This window comes from Cetorhinus maximus, chromosome 16, assembly GCF_964194155.1.
Source record: "Cetorhinus maximus chromosome 16, sCetMax3.hap1.1, whole genome shotgun sequence".
NCBI lineage: Eukaryota > Metazoa > Chordata > Chondrichthyes > Lamniformes > Cetorhinidae > Cetorhinus > Cetorhinus maximus.
The window spans coordinates 11955359-11971410 of NC_135894.1; the positions used below are offsets into that span (position 1 = coordinate 11955359).

Here is a 16052-nt window from a genome sequence, read left to right on the forward strand (position 1 = left end):
CACAGCCAGCTAGTGCCTTAAAATGGGCAAGTGTCCTGTCTTCTCTCTGACTCTACAATGCTATGATGGAGCTCTTGGAAGGATGCTATGCTCTGCATTTATAGTAAAGCCTAGCTGGGGAGATTTGGCAACAAATGTGGCGGAGCGTTGAGACAGGAGGAAAATTTGAGCGGAATAGTGACCTGACAATGATTGCTGCTCCTCAGAAGATCCAGGCCATAATCTCAGTTGACACTCCAGTGGAGTACTGAGGGAGTGCTGCACTGTCGGAGGTGCTGTGTCTTGGATGAGATGATAAATGGGGACCCATTCACTCGGTCAAGTGGACATAGAAGATCCCATGGCAACAATAACACCACCCTGAATGTACATAGTGCCTTTAACATTGCAAAAGGTCTCAAGGTGCTTCACAGGAAGGTTATTCAATAAAATCTGACACATCAGCATTATTTCAATGAAGAGTACAAGGTGCTTCCAGTGTCCAAGCCAATATCTATCCTTCAACCAACATCACTAAATAGTTTATATGGACATTGTCACATTACTGTTTGTGAGAACTTACTAAATGCAAATTGGTTGCCACATTTTCTACATTGCAACACTGATACATAGGGTAGAAATCCACCCACCACCTCGCGGGCGCCGACCCAATCGGCACCCCGATCGGGTCCATGCCGCCATTTTACGTGGGTGGGCCAATTAAGGCCTGCCCAGCGTGACCCGCACCCAGAAGCACTGAGCACTCCCTGTGTGGGCGGGGGGGGGCAGTATCTCCCGAGTTGGGGCACAGAGCTACCTCAGGGAAATTAGTTTGATGGTCAAAAATTTTAATAAAGAGAAAAAAAAAAATTTAAGGCATGCCCCCCTCATGTGACAGTGTCACATGAGCTGGGACATGTCAATGAACTTTAATGAAAAAATGTATTTAATTTATAAACCCTTCATGAAACCTCATCCCGCCCGTGGATGAGGTTCCATGAAAAATGCGAAGGCCGCTTGGGCTCTTCGCCTGCCCCCCGCCAACCTTAAGGTTGGACGGGCAGCTTACTCAATAGGCTTAATTAGTTCATTAATGTCCTTAACAGGCCTTTGACAGCTTGGCGGGTGCACAGCTGAGTCGGCTGCGCACCCACCAAACTGAAAACCTAAATGACACGCGGTGTCGTCGGGACGCACACCCGACATCACCCTGTGTATCTTACGCCTCGGCGAGTGGGCCCCACCCCTGCTCGCTGAGCTGAAGATTCAGCCCATAGTATCGTTGACAACACTTCAAAATTCTTCATTGTCGAGTGCTTTGGGATGCCCTGTGATTGTTAGTATCCACAATATCAAAGTTATATATTCCTAATTCTGCAGGAAGTTCACATGTTTTAATTTCATTGATAAAGTAATTTCTACTACCTCAAACATGAGCGACATGGTGAACCCTTTAAGGATTATCTTTACACGTTTGCTTCTGATAAGTTTCATGCACCAGAAGCAAACCAGATTTTCGATGAACTTCTCTGAATAAGATAAAAAGCAAAATACTGCGGATGCTGGAAATCTGAAACAAAAACAAAAATAGCTGGAAAAACTCATCAGGTCTGACAGCATCTGCGGAGAGGAACACAGTTAACGTTTCAACTCGAAACGTTAACTATGTTCCTCTCCGCAGATGCTGTCAGACCTGCTGAGTTTTTCCAGATATTTTTGTTTTTGTTTCCCTGAACAAGAGCTGGATTTGAATTAATTTGAATTTTACGGACATTAATTAATGTTTGAGACAGAAGCTGTGAATGGGTAAAAGTAACTCCAGGAGTTATTATCAGACTGTTGTTAATTTTGATGCTGTGCAATAAGAAGCAAACACAGCTAAATGGCTGCTTTCATTGTAGTGATGCCAGTTTACATGTACGTTAGCACAGCAGTAAATATTTTAAACACCAATTAAGCCTCTTATCAGGCAGTTGGAGGTGTGAGGGAAGAAATCGAATTAACCTAAGCCATATAACTCATTCTGAATTTTAAAATAGTATTGTCCATCACCAAACTTATTCATATCCATCAATGCTATTCAGTGCAACAACTTCATTTTATATTTCAACATACCGGAGGAACAGTCTTATTGATTTGAGGAGGAATATAACTAAGGCTTTTAAACATTGAAGTCAGGTGTCACAGGTTTATTAGTATATAGTACATGTAATACTCCTTAAACATATACGTAAAAGGATCACATTTACAACTACGCTCATAGATTGATTGTGGATCCAAACATGTTACATGAACTCAGTATTTTAAACCATTATGGATCCAAATATTCATTGCAATCTGTCAGTTTTTCTAAGTTTCTTTCACTCCTTCTATATGACATTCCATACATTTCTGCATTGCGTGATTGTTTTATTCCTTCAGGTTGATGTTGGAGTCAGCATTTATTGTACATTCCCAATTGCCCTTGACCTGCTGCAGAACTGGTGGTGGAGATGCACGCACGGAGCTGTTAGCTACAGTGCTCCAGGACTTTGATCCGGCAGCAATACTTTCCCAAGTGAGTGACTTGGAGAGAAATTTGCAGATAGTGGTGTTCCCATAGGCCTGCTGCCCTTGTTCTTCTAGATGGAGCTTGTGCTATTGTCAAAGAAGCCTTGGCAATTTGCTGCACTGTGACTTGTGGTAGACACACAGCTACCACAGTACACCAGTGGAGGGTGTAAACATTTCAGGTGGCGTTAGGGTGCTGATCAAGTGGGCTGCTTTGTCCTGGATGGTGTCGAGCTTCTTGAGTGTTGTTAGAGCTGCACTCATCCAGGCAAGCGGAGGGGTGGTATTGTTCTGAAGGTAGTCTCTATCACTAAATGTAAAAGACATTTAGTGGATTGTAGGTGGTGGAAAGCCTTTGAGGAGTCAGGAGTTGAGTTGCTTGCTGCACCTCTGATTTGTTTTTTTGGCCACAGCATTTATTTGGCTGGTCCAGTTAGGCTTTTGATCTATGGGACCCCCTAGAATGTTGCCGGTGCAGTGTTCAGCAATGGTAGTCCTATTGAACATTAAGGGGAAATGGTTAAATTCTCTCCTATTGACAATACTCATTGCCTAGCACTTGTGGGATTCAGATGTTATCTGCCCTTGACCAGTTTTGTTGCATGAAGGCTTGGACTGCTTCAGTATCTGAGGAATTGTAACTGGAACTGAACACTGCAAATATCCCCGCTTCTCATCTTATGAGGGAAAGTCATTGATGAAGCAGCTGAAGATTATTGGGCTTAGGACACTACCCTGAGGAGCTCCTTCAGCAATGTCCTGGGTTTGAGACAACCACAACTTTGTGCTAAACATGACTCCAACCAGTGGAGTGTTTTCTCCATGACTCCCATTGACTCCAGTTGTGCTAGGGCTCCTTGATGCCACACTCAATCAAATGCTGCCTTGAAGTCAAGGGCAGTCACTCTCATTTCATCTCTGGAATTCAGTTGTTTTGTCCATGTTTGGACCAAGGCTGTAATATGGTGAGCTGAGTGGTTCTAGCAGAACCCAAACTGAGTAGGTCATTGGTGAGTATGAGCCACTTGATAGTGAAACTTGGCCTAGCCCCTATTACTTACTTAAATTTTCCTTACTTAACAAGCTTTTTTTATTTGTACTAACTAGTATAACTCTTACTTTGTTCACAATTTAGAACTGACCAGGTCTAGATTTAGAAAGAAAACACAATCTTTAAATCTGAAGTAGACACCGAATTGGGAAGGTTAGTCAACACCTAAAAGAAATGCAACATAAATAAACTTGAAGGATAGACATATAAATGGCAAGTACATTTCAAAATAGACAAGTGTGAGGCATTACATTTTGGTAAAAAAAAAATAAGGAGGCAACATATCGCTTGGGCAGTAAGGTTCTGAATGGGTTAGCAGAACAGAGGAATCTGGGAGTACAAATCCACAAATCTGTTAAACTTGTGATGCAGGTCAATAAGGCCATGTTTTCATCTCAACTCTATTTTAGGCTGAATAGCAATTATTCACTAAAGTCAGACTGTGTATGTCACCCAACAAATACAATACAAAGAACTTATCCAGAAGATAAAAAAATATTATTCATGGCAACCATTTGAGATTTTTGACATTAAAAACAGCATTAATAAAATCTCAGTGTGTTGAGACTTGGCTCCCAGGATCTGCATCTCAAATTTCATTATAGCTGAAGCGTGGCATGTTTAACATGAGGAATTTCCAATTTATTTACTGTCATTGTTTTAATGAATAGAACATTGAGAATAATCTTGCCTCAAATTATCTCTGCCACACCTCAGTCAACCGTAACCTTGCACAGCATCAGAAAATCATGGAAAGGTGCCAGTGATTTTTCCAATAAACACAATGGTGGTGGGAAAGGGTCTCAGTTGCCAGCTCGTACTTCGGGAACTGCACCTGAAATATGATAAACTCAGAAAAAGGTTTTACTGTGGGGAAATGGATTCATTGCTAAGACCACCGTTAACACTTAGTGGCCCAGAAATTAGTTCGGAGCCTGTTTTTGGCAACCACTATGCTTCCAAACCAAAAGGGTCGATGGGAATTGGCCCCTGGGCCTCATCAACATACTTGACTTGAACGGTCAGTGCTGATCACACCTCCCCCTGGCAGCTCCCCCAGGTCAAGACATCAATATCAGGGTGCCTATCTTGCCAAACAGTCCGCAGGTAAGTCCTGGTGAAGAGTGGGTTTAGAGTGGGCTACAGTGAGCTGAGGGATCTGAACATGAATCTTATAGAGTCAAAGGGGCGCTCTATTACTTCTGGTTCCCCTGGATGGGTTTTCACATGGGCAAACATTTTAATGATTTACCCAGAGTGACAACCACAGGGCTTCTGGAGAATGCTGAAAAGAGAGGCCCAACATCTGAACACTCATTGCTGACTAATTTTTGGATGAGGTGCTTCATAGGATGTTAGGTCCCCTAATTTACATATTTGAGGCATTTAACGTCTGTTCTAAACATTTCTCCAGTTGAATATATAGCAATGAAAGATGTCCTTTATCTTAACTTATCTCTGCAATGTTTATTTTCTATGTAAGCCTCCTCCTACCCCTTTTCATCTAAATTTCAACCTAAGGATATTCCTTTCTCCCTCTTGTGTTTAACTAGCTTCCCTTTAAATACATTTATCCGAGTCACCTTAACTACCCTTTGTAGCAGTGAGTTCCATCTTCGAAACACTCCTGCATTTGCTTAATTTCCTGTTACTGAAAGACAACCTCAAAGGCCTGGATTTTCACTCCTGAGCGGAGTTGGGACATTTTCCAGCCCTGCAAACTCAACCCGGGAGAAAGTAACCTGGAAGGTTGGAATTTCGTTCAAGAGTGGCGAGGTTCCCTAGGAGTCGGGCCGGGCAACCCTGGAACATGTGCAGAGGATGCTGAGTGCAGAGAGAAGCTGGGCGCAAGGCTTGCCTTGGTGTACCGGCACTGCATCAAAGATTTTAGCAAAACAGAGAAACAAAACACCCCTCCAGCCCTCATCCCACCCCACACACACACTCTCCATGCCCCATCCATGCCAATCCATGCCACCTCATGCCCCTCACCCATCCCCTCATGGCCCTTCACACCCTCCATGCTAACCTATGACTCCCACCCACCCCCATGGCCTTTTATAGCCTCTATTCTAACTTAGTGGCATTCATGCCCCTCATCCACCAGCCTTTTCCCTTCCACCTGCCATGCCAACTCACCCTGTATCCACCATGGGCAAGCCTCTAGACCTATACTGAGATTAAATTGAATAAAATTCCAAGTGCAAATTGCAGACTGTATTGAAAAAAAACACTCTTGTGCATAAAAACCCATTTGCTACATTTACTTTCCTTCATCTACATTGTGCCTTCCAACAAGTATTTCATTCAATTGCATAATCCTTTAAAAACAAGCATTCAAATTCATTGTCCGGCTTTAAAGAGTCCATAAGCACTTGGAGCTATCAAACTATGAAATGTCAGGCACCCTACTGTGATAATGTATGGTTGTGAAATCGGTCAAGCAGCACTAATCCAGTAATGAAAACTTATGTCAACAGACAGAGTGCAATTGCAAAAAATCATTTAAAAAAAACACTCCGGACAGGTTTATCAAACAGTTAAGTGCAGGAGTTTAAAATACCTTATTTGTTTCCTTTGACTGTGCATCTCAACACTTTTGACGGTTGTTTTTGATAATTTCAATCAGCTTCACAGTTCCATTGAGTTTATGCATTAATTATGCACATTCATGCAAAGGGCAACTGACCTCTCCTAAAGGGCACCAGACATTCCCCAAATGTGTCCCCGGACCATACCCAAAGGGGCACCATACCTCTCCTAAAGGTGCCCTGGCTGTCCAAAAACATCCACAAAATTCAGGCCTGCTGATGCCAGGTATAATCTCACACCAAAATCACATGAGTGGAGGCAGATTTCTATGGGCAGCTGTCTCCGTGAAACTCAAATACTGACCCAGGCTCATTCTGCGCATCCCCTCTCCCCCCCACCCCAACCTGCAAAAATGATAGGTGCCATGTTTGGGGGCGGGACTTCCGAGGGATGGGACTTCCGGCTTCAGGCATCATCCACCATTTTCACCACAATGGAGAAACTCTCTGTCATGGTGAAAGTCCTGGCCAAAGTGCCACAAAATATTTCCTTACAATTGTTCGAACTAAGATGCAAACATACAGTACTTTGCCTTATATGACAATGCCACAGATTTATTGTCCTTAAAAAACAACATGGGAATTATTAATTGCCAGTATCCATTATAGATTGAAGGACGATTTTAGTGTTAACTCTCTTTTTTGGTATAATTACCCCAATTTTCAATACGCACAGATAAAATGTAGTAATACGCACAGCAGGCTGTTGTTAAGCAAATTATTAAAAGATGGCTCCAATAAAATAAGCTAATCTTTCGGGCACAGCATGGCACATTTGAGATAAAACTTTCTTAATAGATGGTAGATCTATTAAACTTTAGGCTCCCTGGGGCAACTAACCAAAGTTTGCAGCCTGCTTATCATAACATTTACATCAATAAGGCTTCATTGCTGTAATATTAACCTTATACATCAAAATTAACTTTTTTTGAAATAAAAATAATTTGAAAGACTTTTACTCATCATTTCATCTTTGCTTCCTTTTCTCTTTCACTCCATTCTCTTTATGATTTTGAATTTATATTTATCTAATCCATCTACTCATAGACCCCATTATAACTGTTCTGTTTAAATAAAGAACACTTGTCTTATCTTACTTCCTGTGCTTCAGTCATTAACATCTGTTTTGGTGGTGACACACATAATTGAAAAATTACTGATGAATGGTTGGCTGGAAACCAATACGAAGGCCAGTTTCTCAATCATCCAAGTGTCCAAACTCTGAAGACTAACCTTGATCGCATCACAGATGTAGGTGAGGCAATACTGACAGTTTTTTCCATCATCAAAGAAGGAAGGGTGCTGGAGAACAAGTAATCTTGCCTGCAGTGTTGACAGCTCTGTCACATAACTCATCCATGGTGCCATTATGGTTAATAGCTCTGTTCAGTGTGAGGAATACATAACCAAATATTCCAACATCAATTTTATATTAAAATGTTGTGACTTAAAGAGCTTCATGTTTAAACCCTTACTGACAATGAATTCATTAAAGGATTTTGAAGCAATGAATGTGTTTCATACAATAGGTGTATTAAATGATCCACTTCCCGGGAGTATAGTATTGTAGCTTGAAAAATGGATTCCATGCATCATTCTATTTTTCCCCTCCCTCTCTTGAATTCTGCTGGGAAACAATTTGCTACGAGGCGGTATTCTTCTGGTACCTCCCGTGAGTGGCAGCCCTTCATCTGAGAGCCCAAACAATGGGCATCAGCAGTCTATTCTATCGCAGGGGGGCATAGCTGATCCTGCTTCACTTGGAATCACACACATGCTTCCTTTCCAGTGGGAATGACTGGTGCCCTGACTTGTAATCAGAAGCTGGAGCTCTGATTAACTTTTCCGCCCACTATTCGAGTCCTACTCCGCTACCCGTGGCCTAAGTTGCTAACTCAGCACAGGTCGGTAAGCCAATTCTGTGACTGGCAGTCTGTCTGCTAGTGCCTTCACTCCATGTGTCACTGGGGTAATAATCTGCCTGACCTATGGAAAGCCGCTCAGCAGAAAATGAAAGGGGGTGAGCCATATTTGATAGAACTAACGGTTACAATTATGAGGTTTCTAAGATTGTTAGGTTTTGGGACTGTGCCTTTAAATTTAGGGTAAAATGAAGGGGGTCATGTGACCTATGCTAACATCTGCCTGACAGCAAGCCTGGGTGGTTTGTAGAAATGAAAGGGGGCCCAGGTTGTTTGACTGGAAAAGATGCAAGGTGTTTACGCTTTGAGATAATGGCGAAGGCAGTGTGAGGCCGCTGGACAGAATGAGAGTCTCCAAGTCCCAGTAAAGTGTTGAAAACGTCAGGAGAGACAGAGGGAGACACAGAGAGAGAGAGACACACAGAGAGAGACAGCGGAATCGTCCCAGATTTACACTAAGTGCGTTAGCGAGCGGGAAAAAAAAACGTTTTATCCACCAGCTGCAGTGGTGGATTTTCACGCTGTATCATCCCAATCCCGCCTCATTAATCATGCACTCCCCGGAAACACGCCATTTCGTGTTGCCTCCGGTTCACCTGCCACTCCGGCACTTTGCCACTTCCTCACGCCGGGCGCCCTATTTAAAGTGCAGCCACGTGTACACTTCTCGGTGCTTCCAGCCTGGGGCTGCTGCACGGAAGACACGGCCCTGGAAGGCAAGAAGACTGCAGCCCTCCCATTCAGTGACATGTCCCTGGAAGACCTTTTGGATGCTGTGGAGGACATCATGGTGGGCCTCTACCCCTGCTCTGGGCATAGGCCAGCAAACAAGGTGACAAATCCAGCATGGGAGGCGTTGGCAGCGGTGGTCAGCGCCAATGCCCTGTAAAAGAGGGCAGCCACCCAGTGCTGAAAGAGGATGAATGGTCTCATCCATTCTGCCAGGGTAAGTCACTCTTCTCATCACTCTCAACTCACACACTCACAAACCCATCCCACACCCACTGGGATCTCACACCTCAAGGGACAACACCACTAACTCTCACACACACCCTCACATCTCCATCAGGCTCATACCCTCTCAAACTCATGTCCTCATCCCATCCATTGCTCCACTCACCACACAAACATTCCACCTAGTGCCATGTGTCCTGCTCACACTCTCTCCATCTGTTCCCATGCAGGAGAAGCTGGCTCACAAGAGCAGGGAGAGGTCCCAGACTGGGAGTGGAGTGGCCCACATTAGGCCCCCTCACTCACTTTGAGGAGTGTGCCATTGCGCTGAGTGGTGAGGATGTGGACCATGTCTGTGGCAACAATGAGGTCGGCAGCGAACACCCAAGTGAGGATCCTGTACCACATCATCCCTCTCTCACTGTAACTGTGGGCACTCTCTCTCCTGCTTTTGACTCTGCTGCCATGCACTAATTATCTCTACTTTGGTTCACAGGGAGCTCTGCCAAGCAACCGGCACCCTCAGCCAGGCAGTCCCTCAGCTCCATCCAGGTCCTCACCTCCAGCCAAGAGGACTCCTCCTCCAGTTGGAAATAAGCAGTCTGGAAGACCCATCATAGCGCTTACCCACACCCTCCACCAGCGCAGAGACACACACCTCATTAGGACCTAGATCTAAAGCAGGCTCGGGTTCACAATCTGGTGGTCACCACACAGACACGTGTCTCCAGCAGGAGGAGGCAGGTTCAGCCGAGCTCCCTGGCACTCGGAGGACTGCTGGGGAAGAGGCATCTGTGAGGCCCGGGTCAGATGACAAGCCTCTGGATTTGGCCATGGGGAGGATAGCAGACACCATGAAAACTCTAGTCCAGCAGAACACAGAGGTACATGCAGACCTGCACTCCAGCGCGGTTCCTGCACTGGCAATGCAAGAGGAAAGCGGGGCACCCGGCATCCCTCCAGGTGCTCCTTCCCCTCAAGGAGTCAGGCCGGGGCCCTCAGGCACCCACTGGGAGAAGGAGTGGCAGCTGGACATCCCTGGCTCATCCACTCAGTAATCTCAGAGGCTTATTCCCCCAGAGGTCCTGCACTCCTTGGAACTCCTTCCTCCACCAGAGGTCCTGTCCCTCTCAGAACTCCTTCCCTTACACCTTCCTTCCCCCTACATCTACTTCCCCAGTTGCTGTATTCTCCCCTGTTAGACCCTCCCCCCCCACAACCTCAACCCCCCTGAAACCTTCATTCCCCCCCCCCACTCCCAACCTCAACCTCACCTTGACACTTACGCTCCCTGCTCCCAACTTCACCACGCCCTGACACACCTTCCTCTCCCAGTCAAACCTACACCTTCCTCTCCACCCTTGGACAATCATCCCAAGTAGACCCATGGCCAAGACACTGATGTCCCGAAGCAGACCCTCAAACGGTGATCTTCCACCTCCTGTGAGTTGCTTCGCTGATGGATCCATGTCCATCAGAATCTACCCAGCATGTGATGCATGTGTTCCTCCAGGGTCCAGTTGCTGTGAGGCTCCAATATTTTCTGCTCCTCGGATGTCCGCGATGTGAGCGAGACCCTGACTTTTCCGACTTTTATGCATGTCACACTTTTCAGGACGCGTTCCGCACTGGCGTGTTTTTCCGGGTGGTAAATTTGATGCAGGGGGATGATTCCGGTGAGCTGGGCTCAGAACGATATGCAGATAGATTACAATGAGGTTGGCAACGTGCGGTGGTGGGAAACGCAAGCCCACCACTGGCGGGCGAAGCAGACAATTGCAAACTGGTTTCATGACGTCGTGAAGCCGATTTTTGGCCTTCTCGCCATATTGTCCGCTCGCGCCCACCTTGACACGCGATGCCAGTGAGCAGGGAAAATTCCGCACAGACAGAGAGACAGATAGAGAGACAAACAGACAGAGAGACAGATAGAGAGACAAACAGACAGAGAGAGACAGAGAGAGAGAGAGGCAGAGGGAGATAAAGCGGGGAGTTTTCCATCCCCATTGGCACTGGGAATCATGGCGGGCGTGAGAGGATAAAATGGCGGGAAGGCCAAAAATCAGTTTCACGCCGTCATGAAACCAGTTTGCGAGCGTCCACTTTGCCCAGCAATGACAGGCCACGTTTCCCGCCGCCACATATCTAATCTGCGTCTACTTGTAAGTCCTGCTTACTGGAATCATCCCCCCCACACTGGATCATCCGAGCATGTTGGCGTGATTGCGCACCGAAATGTTTCATAACTGTACATAAGCGACGTGCACCTAGCCAACCGCACTTCACTCAGGACTTCGAGGTTTGTCTACCTACCTTGCTTCGGGCAGCACTCGCAGTCATCAGCGCCAGGCTTCACAGACAGCACAATATCACTTTTAGGGAGGCTCACAAGCAAATCTCTACCTACCAGACCAGCCATAATGAAGGGGCGGCTTTTCAATGGCTGCAGGGCTAGGGCTTGCTTGGGGAAGGGGGAGAAGTGGCCTCAGGCAAGGGAAGTGGCTGCAGGGCGAGGGCTGTACTGGGGAAGGTGGATATTGCAGGGTGTGTGTGGGAGCACATGTTGATCTGTGCAAGTGGCCTCAAGAGGGTGAGGGCTGAGGAGGCAGTCTCCAGAGGAGATGAGGCCAGATGGAGATGTGAGGGTGTGTGTGAGAGAGTGAGTGGTGATGTCCTTTGAGCTTTTGAGTGAGATGCCAGTGAATGTGTGATGGCCTTGTGAGTGTGTGAGTTTAGAGTGATGAGATGGTTGCCTTACGGTTCAGAGGCTGCCCGCCAGTGAGACAGGGTGTTCCCTGTGGCTGTATAATTAATGAGGTGGGAAATGGACGATACAGCATGGAAACCCGCCTTTGCAGCCGACAGGTAAAACATCTTTTTTCCCCACTCACTGCCATACTTCGTGCAAATCTGGGATGATTCCGCCCATACAGAGACAGACAGAGAGAGAGAAGGAGAGAGAGAGAGAGAGAGACAGCCAGCGAGAAACAGACAGAGAGAGAAAGGCGGAGAGAGAGAGACAGAGACAGACAAAGAGAGGGGGGCGAACCCAGGGGGAAAGTGCAGGGGGAGAGCGCGCAGGGGAGAGAGTGTATGAGGGGAAAAGAGGGTGGGGGAGAGAGAGCATGGTGGGGAGAGAGCACAGGGAGAGACTGTGGGGGAGTGAGTGCAGAGAGAGAGCTGGGGGGGAGAGAGAGAGAGAGGGAGAGAGAGGAGGAGATAGAGAGACAAAAGTCTCTGCGGTTCACACCAGAATGCAGGGGGATGTTTGCATTCATATGAACATATGAAATAGGAGCAAAAGTAGACCATTCGGCCCCTCGAGCCTGCTCAATTATACAATAAGATCATGGCAGATCTGTTTGTGTTTCGAATTCCACATTTGCATGCACCCCCGATAACCTTTGATTCCCTTGCCTAACAAGAATCCATCTACCTCCTCCTTAAAAATATTCAATGACCCCGCCTCCACTGCCTTCCGAGGCAGAGACTTCCAAAGCTGCACAACCCTCTCAGGGAAAACAAATTCTCCTCATCTCTGTCCTAAAAGGGCGACTCCTAATTTTTAAACAATGCCCCCTAGTCCTGGACTCACCCACAAGAGGAAAAATCCTTTCAATGTCCACATTGTCTATACCATTCAGGATCTTATATGCTTCAATCAAGTCACCCCTCATTCTTCTAAACTCCAGTGGAAACAAGCCCAGTCTGTCTAACCTTTCCTCATAAGACAACCCGCTCATTCCAGGTATCAATCTAGTAAACCTCCCCTGAACTGCCTCCAGCATATTTACAAATTCCTTAAATGAAGATTGTAAAGACCAAATTCATTGATGTTAAAATGAAGCTGGAAGATTCACCTAGCTAGAGGGAGGATCTCCTGTTGTACTTGCACCATGAAGTTCTGGGTTTAGAAGTTAACTGGCTAAGAGAAGAACAGAAATAAACCCTCAGGAGCTAAGAACCATTTTGAGTGCCTACTTAAAGGACAGTGTAAAGTAAACTTATGAATTTTTTTTTTTCAGTTGTGCTAATGGTCGGAAACAGAGGCTGTTTAAGTGAGTTATATTTGTACTTGTGAGTGTTAGGAATGAGTTTTAGCTTTAATGTTTAAGTTTGATTTGTGTTTCTGTATCTGTGTGTTAATAACGGTCAAATGGAGTTTTAGTTTCATTTTTAAAAGCTGCTTGCCTTTCTAATAAGAGTTTATGACTTAAGAAGTTAAGCAAACACAAGAGTAGAAAAACAGTGCTGCTGCCTAGCAGCAGGTGTCCAGAGAGGCAAGTCCCTCCCACAGATACACACAGAAGAGCTAGAAACAGCAGTTTGTATTGGAAGCTGTTGGAGTTCAGCTGGTTTTGAAGATAGCTGCCAGAAAAGCAGCCTAGAAGGGACAGATAGCCAGTTCCAAGCTAAGGTGGGTTGAAAGTAGCTGCCAGGAGAGACTGGAGCAAAGGAAACAGGCAACAAATCCCAAGCTAAAGAAAAACCCCAAAAATCCAGGGGAATGGAACAAGAGAATGTCCCAAGCAGACCTTCTAGTCAAAGGAAGGACAGGAACCTGGAAAAGGTCCTGTTAAGTGAAGTTAAGAGTGAGGGGCAGAGAGAAAAGCTCCAAGCTTCAGATTTAAAGAGACAAAAGCTACAGAAAGCATGTTTAAAGCGAGAACAGCTTGCAAGAGGCAAGAAGGTCCAAAGAGACAACTGAAGGTCTGTAACTCTTTGCTATGGGCATGTGACACAGTGGTTTACTGTTAATGCTGAGTCGGTGAGAGAGAGTGCATGGAAGCTTGAATGTGTGTGGTGACCTGGGGGAGAGGAACATCAGAAGGAGAGTTCAAAACCATGGAGGTGAAGCCTTGTGGAAGGCATCTGAGAGAAACCATCAGTTTGGGAGAAGATTCCAAGGTGAGGTCTTGGAGAGTGGAGATTGGAAACCCTTGTGTGAAAGACAGAGTGCAGTTCAGTGAGACCGGTTGGCTCACAGTGTGACAAGTGTCTATGGGGGAGTTGAAGAGAGATCCATTGCATCTGTTTGGGGTGACATCTGTCACTTGGTGTCAGAGTGTTGTGTGTCTGACCACAGGATGCCTATTGGTTTACATGGACTATGTATTTACTGTGCTCATTAAAGATAGTTTTTGTAACTTGTATTATCCTTACCAATCTGTATATATTTGTAAAGGTATAGTTGTGGGTGAAGGCGTATTCTAATGTAGTTCATCTTTTCTTTTTAAATAAATGTTTTATTCTTTTGTTAAAAGTTCATCAGCTGACTCCTGTGACTCTGTTCAGTAGCTACTCTCCACGTATCTAAACAAACAAATAAAAGTTAGGATCTATCAAGCTGGGTTCCACCCTGGGATCAGGCTTGTCCAGTAGTAACATCACCTGGGATCATAACACTATTAACCCATTCTGCTATCTACCTTTATGCTACTATCAGCACCTCCTTAAGTCTTTAACACTACCAAAAAGACGGTAAACTTCCATCAAGTTGTTGAAACCTGGAATTTAATTTCACCTTTTCTGCGCTGTTTGCTGTAGTGTGTCGGTAAAATAAATACCTGGATAAAATACCTGGTAATATCTGAAGTAAAGCATTAATTCTGTCAGATCTCAGGGTCACCACTGAGGAATCGCTTGGCCATTTTCTAAATCACGCAAAGTCTTTTGGATATAAGAAAGTGGACGTGTCACCTTTAATAACATCTTCACTATGAATCGGTACGTTCTAGATAAGAAATCAGGTGGAAATAAAGGAAACAAAACATTAAATACATCCAGCTTCATAAAAGTTAGAATAAAAAATGAATTCTTACATATTAAAATTAAGCTACATGTTTCTGCTATTGCTGACATCTCTGTAAATTTGAAATTCACTTCTTGCTTCCTGTCAAGCAATTAGTCTTTCCTCTAATTTTCATTAACAGTCTACTTAATGGTGCAATGAAAGCTTTTCTCCCTAATTGTTATAATTACACGTTTTTTAAAAATCACTCAAAACGTTGGAGCCGAATTAGAGTTGTTAAATATTTCTAATTTTCAAGGATAATAGGACCAATTGATGAAGATAATAAATTCAGAGGGAAGGACTGTTGACCAATTTTATTGTCTCCTTTTAACTCTTGTTATATTGAAGTTCCACGGTCCCTGATATCACTTTATCCCATAATTCTGTACTGAAATTCTGTACTTTATCCCATAAATGTACTGAAAATCAGTACATTTGAGAAACAAAATCAAGGGATCTAAGCATCCTACTGGGTATTCCTGATATGATCGGCCCAATGGGCTTGCTAGCAAATTTTAAGCAAGAGAAATGCATCATCAGCTCTGATGAAAGGTCATTGACCCGCAACATTGGGCAGGATTTTAACATGACCTTTGGGGCCCTGACATCAGCACCAAATGGGAGGACCCCAGCCCGTACTTGTCGGCAACTTTCCCAGAGGTGGTTTGCTAATTGGCCACCTCTGGGCTCACTATCCAATTAAGGCGAAATGTCAATGCTGATGCTGAGCCGACAGCTCTGGAGGCTTGGTAGCCCCACTGGGAAAGATTGACACAGCTTAGGCAGGTCAACTCAACACAGAAGCATCCTCTCCAGATGGTTCATCAGGACCATAGGGTTGGCCTTCCCTGCTTGCGGACCCCTCTTTGGGGCATGGAGCCTCCAACTCCAATGCTACCCCCACCCCTAGATGGCTCCAGAGGCTTCCTCCATGAAGCTGACAGCTCCCCACGCAGCGGAGGGGTACTCCACCTCTGGCAAATGCCAGTGACCCAGGAAATTCCCCATTGATAGAGCTTTTAACTGTTTAAATAATTACCTTAAAAATACTATAAGGCATATGCAGCAGAAAACCATATGCACTTATATCCGATTTTAAGAACAGAAAGAACCTAAAGTTCTTCACATAAGAAAGAATGGGTGTGTGGGATTTAGTGTAGACAGTGGTGTTTTGGATGAGTCACAGATAGTATAGGTACCATTGGAAGCTG

The 16052-nt window shown here is 45.1% G+C and overlaps 1 long non-coding RNA gene across 1 annotated transcript; it reads right to left on the reverse strand.

Annotated features, from left to right (window-relative positions):
* Positions 1 to 2153: 2153 nt before the first annotated feature.
* On the reverse strand, positions 2154 to 14776 carry LOC144691919 (uncharacterized). Its single transcript, XR_013579231.1, has 2 exons — positions 14628 to 14776; positions 2154 to 3025 (listed from the first exon to the last, which is right to left on the reverse strand). It is a non-coding gene; the product is annotated as an uncharacterized LOC144691919 (long non-coding RNA).
* Positions 14777 to 16052: the final 1276 nt, after the last annotated feature.